Raw genomic sequence first — 10,539 nt, 5'->3', positions numbered from 1 at the left:
CCAAGGTTGTCTTGGCCTAGTGGTTAAGATTAAGGTGTTGTAAACGATAGGTCACAGATTCGAATCCCGCTCATATGGATAAAAAAAAAACATATTAACTGTCGTAACACGGTATTTCTCCACAAAATTTTGATCATGTGATTTGTCTCAAGATTACATGCATAAACATAGAGCTATGAGTACGTAGGGCATGACGTGAATCATTTATTTTTTATTTATACACTTGAGTTATCTTGTGTCTGCGAATTTTTTAAACAATTTAAGTTGATAACGGTTACAATAGTGTGCAAATATGGAAATGCATGGTTAATTAATTAAATGTGTTAATGGGACATTACTTGTTAATGTTTTGTTCCTACCTAAAAAAAGTAATATCGATTTAACACAATATATTGTGTACATTATAACTACGTTTATTTTTTTGGTGTAGAGAATAATCATGAAATCAATAATTGATATAAACAGGATTTAATCGCAGGTTTCGGGAGCCACGCCACCTTCTATAAATATACTCCATATGAAATAAGGACTTATAATATTGAAGAAAATAAAAGGGACATATAGAGTCACTAGTTACGCATAATCAGCCCAAAATTACTAACGATTTAACTGCACTTAAAAACATAGTTGCCCCCATGCAGGATCGAACTACAGACCTTCAGTTTACAAGACTGACGCTCTACCACTGAGCTATAGGGGCATGTTTTTAATAATTATTACATCTGTTTTATAAATGTAAAGAAAAACTGTCAGTTGATAATAAATGGTGATAATATAGTGAATAAATGGAATTTTATAAAGAAAGTCTCATGCTGTTATTCCGATTATTTTTTTTCCATCGACATGTACCTCCTTTCCTTGACATATTTTTATTACTATACTAATGCGGCATTGAATGGTAATGAAAATTTATAGAAAATTAAACGTTTATTTTGGGATGACGTGCCAACACCAGGAGCATGGGTATGATTTATTTCATTAGCATCACCAACAATAGAATTATGTTAAAATAACTTTACTTGAAACTCTCTTTAACCATGTGAATTGCTGAAGCATTTGTTTAGTTAAATTTGTAGTGCTAGATTAGCAGGATTTGGTAATGTGATTTACAAGCTCAAGATTTCTCAGAAATCAGAATCAATCACAAGAAAATATTAACATTAAGCAAATTATGAACTATATCTTCTTTTCCCCACTGTTTCTTGGGACATATCTTATCACACTTAGCACCAATAATTCTTTAAGAGAAATACAATAAAACAAAAAAGGGAAAAACTATCTGAAGATCCTGATTTTGGTCAGAGGGAATAGGGCACATTCTGAATTCTTTTGGTAAAGATCCTGTCAATTGTCATGCCAAAGAAATCTTAACTGTACCAAGCAAAGTATGCATGGGTTATGAACCTTAACTCGAAATCGAAATCGAAATGTGTATCTATATTATGCTTACACACACGCCCTGAGACATATTCAAGAATGTACAGAAATTGGACTACATGACTCAAGTACTAAACCCATCAGGGAGCCTTGGTTGCCTCGGTTGCCTATACATATTAAGTGCAGAACTGCTGCTTCAATTTTCAAACTTACACACACTTGATATGCGGTGACTGAAATCGATTACAGTGAAAATGTTTATGAACATTAGGCCGTCCATAATGAGCCTTCACGTGCCTTCCGCAGAGATTAAACTTCCAAACAACATACCTCCACTTAATCGATTATCTGTTGAACAAACAACTTGACAAAAATGACTTGGTGTTAATCTTCAATCTTATAAGTACATTCTTTGCTTCAATTGTATTTAGAAAATTGCAATACGAAAGAAATATATTCAATAAAACAGTATAAGTTACCACATTTCTCGTTATAGGCCACTACAAATATCCTTTGAAAGTTACCTCTCGATGTTAAAGATCGCTAACAAAAGCCACCCTGTCTATTGTAGAAAATCACCCTTGCCTTACCATATCATATCCATGTTAACCTAGAACTATGGCTAACATATAGACTTTGCAACTAAAGCATGGGAAAAATGACTTGTAACAGGTCCTGTTCCTCGATCTGCCTTATTTCACGAGTTCTAGAAGCCCTTGTCCTACTTCTAGTCTCTTGCAAAGTAACAGCAAAAAAAATTGTACATGAAATGCATTTGTGTATATTTTCAAGTAACCAACATATTCAAACTGAAATTATCAAGATGACAAAGGTCAAATCCATCACTGAATGATCACCATCCATCATCTAACAATACTTACATTTCTTTGACACTAGGCACCAAAAAGAAACACGTAATTTGGCGCGGCAAAGAAAAACACTTTTTTAACACAAGGATGATCATTGCTAATCGAAATATGCCACAGAAGGTAATAAAATGAACCAAATCAAGAGCAACCTCTTTGTGTCATCCTTCATATATGGAAAAAATTGAAAGTTTTCTTAAATGCATTGGACTATAAGGTAAGGTGACTAGGGTATGATAATAATGTACCTAAAAAGTTTATTTGTACGGTAAGTGCCTCGGTGGATAGTCAAGTTCAAAAACCGTAAACCAATCGATCATAGATCGTTCTTCTCTCTTGATAATTTTGCTTAAAGGAGTGTTACACAAATCTCTGTTTCTCCTTCTCCCAAGCTTTTCACCATGAGGAGACTTTTTGATTTGAACTGTGCACCAGTGGAACAATATCCAGTCATCAAAGTTCTAACCAAATCTGATATGACAACATCCCAACTGGTTTTGCCTAGGCATTCTGTAGAGGAATTCATTGTTCCAAACATGCCTGAAGACTTGAAAAATAGGCTGAGAGAAGGAGATGGAAGAGCCAACATATGGGTTGTCGATGATGAAAACCGCTTGGAACATTTTCTGACAATGGTTGATCGTGACCATCGCTACTCAATCATTAGTTGGGGTCATGTCCGTGAGACCAGGGAACTTAGAGAGGGCCAGGAAATGAGATTTGGGTGGATTCATCAGAAGCTACACTTCATTGTTACACCTGAAGGTCTGTTAAGTATGCTTTTAAGTTTTTGATGTTTTTATAAAAAACAGTTCCCTCCCATCAGATTTAAGTCAGTCCAAACTTTTAGATAACTGAAAATAATTGATCTGACACTTGTTCTAAATAACATCCATAGAAAAATTTCATACATCTATTGAGAACTATAATATTTACTCCATGCTAAATTATCTATTTAGTCCATAACGGCATATATACATTAATGGATGCTCAGATGTGTATATGTGTACAAGTATATGTTATATGTTGTTCTATATGTTTGGTTCAAAGAAAAACATTTTGAACTAGATTTTATTGCCAATGGAAATCACGTTCTAAACTTCAAATTCCTTTATCTAGTTTTTTTCATAGAAAAGTTACGAAGAAAATGAAAAAGAAAAAGGGAAGGGATAGAGGGACGAGAGGAAGAGGGTTAAGGGCAGGGAAGATATATGGCATCCTTTCCTTACAAAAAGAGACTTTCCACCCTAGGATAAACTATTTTCAACCTGAAAAAATTATTTTCACATCTTTACAAACCATATGAAACACAGAACAAGTGCACATCAAAGGAACAAATCACTGTAAAAATTGAACGTAGAGAAAAAGAAGAAACAAACAGGATAAATGTTTATTGTATTATAGTTTCTACCTTCCCCCATTTATGTCAAACATATATTTTGAAGATATATATTTTGCAGACAATGATGAAAGTGACGAAGACTATCCAGAGAGGGCAGATAACAATGAAAAGAATGGTGAGAGAGAGGAAGAGGATGGCATAGACGAAACCACAGATGAGCCTCAAGCAAAAAGGAGGAGGACAGGCTATGGTATGTGTGTTCTGTAGTTTACATGACATGGCTTCCTTAATTTAGTTTCTCCTTTCACCATTAATGACCCTGATTACTGCGGTGCATATTACTACACCCATCTCACTTACGTTCCTTTGGTCTAAAGAACAGGGATACTTTCCTACTGACTACTTAGAGACCTTTTTCGTCCATCATTATATGTTAACTATGCATAGAGGAAAACAAATTAATACACGAAGGTATACCTTTGGTGCCAAACCTGTCATTTCTCAGGCTTGAGGCGCAAAAAACATAACGGTCTTCTAAATACTGGTACTGAAAATTTAAACACATAATTTCCTTAAAAAACGGGAAACATTTAATGGGAAGTTTAGATCATTAAATTTTTAGTTCTCATTGAGTTACCGTTGTAGCTATTAAATGTAATTTTATATATATTTTGGGGACCTCTTAGCCACGAGCCTTGGGAGATCACACACACTAAAAATCTACCCTCCGCACACTAATTACTTACATGCCTTACTTGTAAGTTGTGAGTACTCCCATTAAAATTCTGTTTTGCTGAGAAAGTTTTACGTCATCATCAATTTATCTTTTAATGCTACAAATAGGAAAACAAGATCTTTTATCGTATATAACGACTTGTACTTGACTGAATCTGGCAATATAATGAAGTAAGATGAATTCAACCCTTTTGCCAAAATACCATAACCAGCAATTTACCATACTAAGTTACTATCATTCGGTAAGTTTGGCATCACGATCACTTATTTGAATAAAAATTCTAACTACCGATCTGCTATTGTGCTGTCAAACTCAAATTCTTTTTGGATGTTCGATTTCTTTCCCAGTAAAAAGTTCACAATGTGCCTCTACAATCTCTCTGTACAAAGCAAAATCTTGTATGTGGGAGTATGATAGTAACTTATTTTAATTATGGTGCCATTTTTATTTTAGCTCTCAAGTATAATGCTTCCAAGGGATGACATAAACATTCTATTTTGTGAGGTTGGGTTTAGTGTATCCTATATGTTTCTAGTTATCCTGCATACTGCGCTCGTAGATACAATTATGTTCTTGTTCTGAAACTTCAATTCTCCCGAACTTGCAGGGACCTCATTGTTTGGAAGTTTCATCAGCATCCGTCCTTAAAAGGCAGCTCCATGCTCTCAACTACCAATTAACTACAGAGCTCAGAATTCTGTATATCTGTCCTTGGTATGCTTAAGAGCTCGTTTTCAAGTTGATGGCCGCAGTAATAATAATTCTCTGGGAGAAAACCTTCTTTTGAGTAGAACAATACTCTTAATTTGGCCAACACATTGATTGATTATTTTGTCCTCAAAACTATCAAGATTTTTAGCAAACTCAAAATTTTCTTGTTGCTGCTTACTAGTTTTTTTGGCAATTACTTTTTAGCTTAATCATGCAAGTCTTATCTTCCATAAGTCCACAAATAGTAGTCACATAAAAAAGTTCTAATTTTTCTAGAAAAAGACAGTCATCTTTTCTAATATCATACTCCCACTGTTCTCAATAAGCTTAACACTTACTAAAAATGGACGTTCCACAATAAGCTTAACATTTGCATCTCATCCTATTATGGGGTTTTTGCTCTCTTAGGATTTAAGAACAAAGCCCTCTAATAAAACATTGAGTTAATTACTCAAAACACACCCAAAAAAAAACCCTTATCTCCTCTTTGATTCCCAAAACTCCCGCTTACGAAGATTTAGCAATTGGGAACATATCTCCCTCCTCTCTCTTGTTTCTCATGCCATAAAAACCATTAAAGCTTATCGCGAAACAAAGGGAGTGCACGATTAGTCAAGATCTAGAGTATGCCAATGTGTCATTACCTTATTTAAGCTAAGGGAAGATAATGGCAATGACACAATTCCTATGACCAATAATTCAGTAAATTCATGTCATATACTAATTACTACAATTTGCAAAGATGAGGGTCATATTTCACTATACTCTAATACAGAAAGCAGAATATGATTTACTGTTTGAAGTAATAACTCAAAAAACAACAGATAAATTAGGTTATACTAACATACCTAGAAACATATGCAATTAATAGCCAAAAATCTCCAATTTTGAAGCAGAAAATAGGCATTATTCCGTATAATAGAACTGAATTCCATGATTGGATGATTATAGAGCCTCACCTGTAAATCATTTTCAGAAGTTTTCTATCAGTAAAATGAAATTGGATTATGCTCTTAATTATATAGGTTGTTTGGTTCAAATATTGCATGCAATATCATCAAATCAAAACCCTAATAATAAGAGTAAGAAAAGAGCTGATCTTTGATTCTTACCAGAGTTTGGAGTGAATAGACTTGTTCTTCTGTTTCATGCCAACGAATAGAAGTTTTGGAGATTATAAAGAATTTTAACTTTGCTACACACAAAAAGGTAGTTGTTCTTGTTTTTTGCAATCAGTTGCAGTCTTGCAGACGTGTAGTTGGTTGGGGAGTTTTAGGAAAGTGGAAACTGATAGGGAAAATAGAAAATAGGGAAGGTTTGGGAGATAAACCTAGTTCTAGTTCATTCATCATACACACGAGTATACTATACATGGACTAGTTTTATATGCACGCGATGCGTGCAAAAACAAACAAAAGGTCAATTGTATAATAATATATACAAAAAATTGTTCATAAAGCTCATTGTATATTTTTCTTCCATATCTTGAAAACCAATAAATCAAGAATGATGTAAATATTTTGTTAATTGAAGCGTATAATAGTAAAAGATGGTGAATTTGTATTTTATTACTTAAGGGTAGAAAAGGGTTTATCATTTTTTGTGGAGTTAAGGGTACAAAGAGGACCCAAACTATCAGGTTTTTCACCATTCAGGACCTACAACTATTTTTTTCACCCTTTGGGACCTGATGACAAGAATCCGGCAAGTTAACTCAACTTTAACTCACCTGAGGTTAACTAGAGCAAAAAAAAAAAGCAAAATTAAATTGAAAAAGTAACCGTTGGAATTTTGGAACTTTAGTTCCTGAAATACAGCTATAAAAACAAACAAACACAAAAAAAAACAATTAAGATAAAATAAATAATACTTAATATCCAAAAAGTACAAGAACACCACAAAAAATAAACTCCATTAAAAGTTCAATCTCCATTCTCATCTTCTCCAAAGCTTAAAAAAAATGATAATTAAAACCCCAAATGAACAAGACTAATTAGATCCTTTTTTTTTTAGTTTTCTGAATGAAAATGAAAAACCCCATTTGCCAAATTCACATTTATCACAAGCCCATTAGAAAAATTCGAATTTATTGCTCCATTCTTGAAGATCTAAAGAATTCGAACAACAATACAAAACAATACGACCCAAAAATAAAAACAATTCAAACAAAAAAATAAAACAATTCGAAAGAAAACCCAAAAAAATCTGAACAATCCCAAAAGGAAAATAAGAACAACCCCAACAAAAAATCACAACAAAAAATCAAAACAAAAATCATACCACAAAAATCAAACATACCCATAAAAATTCGAACAATACAACAAATCCAAAAAAAAATCCACAAGAAAAAGAGAGTTCAAGAGTGAGAAAGAGAGACCATACGACGAAGACCAACTTCGAGATTCATCCACATTGAACATATCTTGTGCTAAAAACCCAAAAAAACGAATTTTTGGTTTGAAACATCTAGATTCAAACTGAAAAATTCGATTTTTGGGTTTGAACATCTTCTTCTTCCAATTTGAATGATTTCAGATGTTTTTTCCCAAAAAAAAATGAAATCGTAAACCATAAATGGTTCAAACCCACAAAATAATGATCCCATTAACTCGAAAAAAACATAAATAAGCGAATTTGTGGTAAATTTTGGTAGAAATTGGTGAACAAATGAGGAAGATCTGGGAAGAAAGAATAACGGAGGAGAGAGAAAAAAAATTGGGTTAGGGTTCTTGAGTTCTTAATTTTTTTTGGGAAAAACAACAAATGATAGCTTTTTGGGTTTTAATTGTCAACTGGGCCCACAAGTTAACCAAGGTTAACATTTATGCTCAGAATCTCATTTTAGGTCCCAAACGGTGTACAAAAAAAGATCAGGTCCCAAACAGTGAAAAATCTGATAGTTTGGGTCCTCTTTGTACCCTTAACTCATTTTTTGTGTCCCCCTCCTCTTCCCTTATATAAAAGAGACTATGGAGTATATTTAGTACTAATTTTTGTTTATTTAGATTATTTTTTTAATATTTTGTTCATTTGGATGATTTTAAATGAGCAATGAACAATTTAGCTCATTTGGATGAATTCAAATGAGCAATGAGCAAAAAAAGTTTTGGGTGTACCATACTCACGCTACACCCCGATATATGATAAAATTATTCCTAGTTCGAATTTGATTGGAATAAATTTTGTTCAACCCACGTCATTGTTGTAAATAAAAGATGTATTTCTTATAGAAAAAATAAACTTTGTTATTGTTTCATTAGATAATGTTGTATGATAGATGACAAAAATTGTATGAGGAAGTACTAATGTTGTTTAAAAGATAGATAAATGTTGAATAAATGATGAATGTTGTATGATAATGGGTTTTTTGTCCCAAACTATCTTTAACTTTCATGTTTTTGCGAGAAACTACCTTATAAAAATTTTATTGTTCTAAACTACCTTACTTTTGACATTTTGTTGTTGACAGCTACCTTATGTCGGTTTCCGGCGTAGACTTTTTTTTTTCCGATCATTTAATATCACATGTTTAGCACGTGACCTCTCTATCCCATTATTTTTCATTTTCACTTTTGTCCCAAACTACCTTTAACTTTCAAGTTTTTGCGAGAAACTACCTTATTTTTACCATTTTGTTGTTAAGACCTACCTTATGTCGGTTTACGATATTGACTTTTTTCCTATTCATTTATTTCTTAAATGTGCGGAATTTTTTGGGCAACAGAAGCAACTGTTGCTGGTAGGCATAGTATGATTAGAGAAATTAGTAGGTGTAATCAAGTCTTTGCAGTTCGATCATATGTTCATATGAATGGAAAATACTAATTTTGCTACATTTTGTCTTGCATGATGAATGCAAATACAATATATCAAGTGATGAATGCAAATACATACATGCACCTACTTATTAACTGATCAAATAAAAAACTTCCATAATAGTCAAATGATTGCCAATTGTTTTAGGCAAAACCAAAATACATAACATACATAAAATGCTTACATAGTAGTAGCATACATAAGTTTACTCGAAAATACATCAAATTTGAAAAGCAACTTGTAGTTAAGTTAATTGAGTGAAAGCTAAGTTATGTTTGACTAGCAAAATCGAGCACCACTGTTGAAATGCAGCTGGATTGAGATGGCTGACTTGGTTGTGGGGGTTGCAGGGTGCTTGTTTGAACTTGATCACCAGTGCCCTTCCTCTTTCTTTTCTTCTTCTTCTCTATACTTTGCACCACTGGATCTATTGACTTTGGCTTTCCTCCTTTAGACTTTGGAGCAGTTGGTTGTGGTGGTTTTTTGCACTTTTTCTTGTTGTGGCCAAGACCACCACAATTTGAACACTTGTTTTGCTTCTTCAACAATTGAGTATAATGTAAATGTAAGTAGCAACAACAACAACAACCACCTTTAACAATTTTCCAATCACAGTATTCAACAATTGAATAATTATCATTCATTATCAATATACACCAATTTATTTTACCGATTCAAACAAAAACTAAAAATTGGGCAAAAGATGAGATTTGTACCTGGGTTTCTGAAATTTTGTATAATTCATCCCTTTTTTGGTGCCCATAGTCCGAATTTGGCAAAAATTCTGGGTAAAATTTGATAATTGAGGGAATGAAATCAACTTGTCAGAGAATAACCAAATTAAAGAAGGTTGAAGAACGAAAAGTAAAAATAAAAAAAATAAAAAACTTACCCCATGTTTTGTCTTTGCTGCCACTTGAATTTCTCCAACCACCATACACTACAGTGGATTGAATGCAAGTGTGAAGTAAATGCTTGATGCTTGAGTTCCAATTGTTTCACGGGGAAAATAAAAATTAGGTCAATATAAGATGAGAGAGATAGAATGAGAACAAGAAATGGAGAAAATGGGTTTGGGGAATTTTTTTTTAAAAAATTTATAGAGGTCACGTGCTAAGCATGTGATATTAAATGATCGGAAAAAAAAGTCTACGCCGGAAACCGGCATAAGGTAGTTGTCAACAACAAAACATTAAAAGTAATGTAGTTTAGGACAATAAAAATTTTATAAGGTAGTTTCTCGCAAAAATATGAAAGTTAAAGGTAGTTTGGGACAAGAAAACCCTATGATAATTGATAAATTTTGTTCGCCTTTGATAGAACTAGGCAAAGGTCGAAGTTTGGAAGGATTGTGAAATAATACGAGGTATATTAGGAAGAGAAATTTGAGATTTTATCATAGGAACGGTTTACTAATTGAAAAATTGTTTAGGAAACTTAAGAACTTTGAGTAAGAAAATTGTTTAGGAAAGACAAGAACTTGGAATTATTCATTGATTGCATTAGTTGTTTACAGATATTGGTACATTATTACAATCATTTGTTGTTGCACTAATTAGGGTCAGGTCAAGTTTTTGCCTAAAACGTGATCTGTTTAGAGTCAATGTCGAGCTGGGTGTCTAACTTTCTAGTTTTGATTTACAAAAATTACATAACATCAACTATTTGCACACCCTTATTATTGTTGTCCT

General features: G+C 33.0%; 2 long non-coding RNA genes and 1 other non-coding gene across 3 annotated transcripts; all 3 read right to left on the bottom strand.

The window, feature by feature from the left end:
* Positions 1-628: 628 nt before the first annotated feature.
* Positions 629-700, bottom strand: TRNAT-UGU (transfer RNA threonine (anticodon UGU)). Its single transcript has one exon. It is a non-coding gene; the product is annotated as a tRNA-Thr (tRNA).
* A 667-nt stretch (positions 701-1,367) lies between these two features.
* Positions 1,368-6,387, bottom strand: LOC104899912 (uncharacterized). The gene is made up of 3 exons (XR_791026.4): positions 6,145-6,387; positions 5,881-5,991; positions 1,368-1,740 (listed from the first exon to the last, which is right to left on the bottom strand). It is a non-coding gene; the product is annotated as an uncharacterized LOC104899912 (long non-coding RNA).
* Positions 6,388-8,944: 2,557 nt separating this feature from the next.
* LOC125499391 (uncharacterized) lies at positions 8,945-9,943 on the bottom strand. The gene is made up of 3 exons (XR_007276261.2): positions 9,741-9,943; positions 9,565-9,632; positions 8,945-9,387 (listed from the first exon to the last, which is right to left on the bottom strand). It is a non-coding gene; the product is annotated as an uncharacterized LOC125499391 (long non-coding RNA).
* Between the last annotated feature and the right edge of the window lie 596 nt (positions 9,944-10,539).

The sequence above is a fragment of the Beta vulgaris genome, chromosome 7 (assembly GCF_026745355.1).
Source record: "Beta vulgaris subsp. vulgaris cultivar EL10 chromosome 7, EL10.2, whole genome shotgun sequence".
NCBI classification, from domain to species: Eukaryota; Viridiplantae; Streptophyta; class Magnoliopsida; order Caryophyllales; family Amaranthaceae; genus Beta; species Beta vulgaris.
This window is presented reverse-complemented; position numbering and strand designations above follow the sequence as displayed.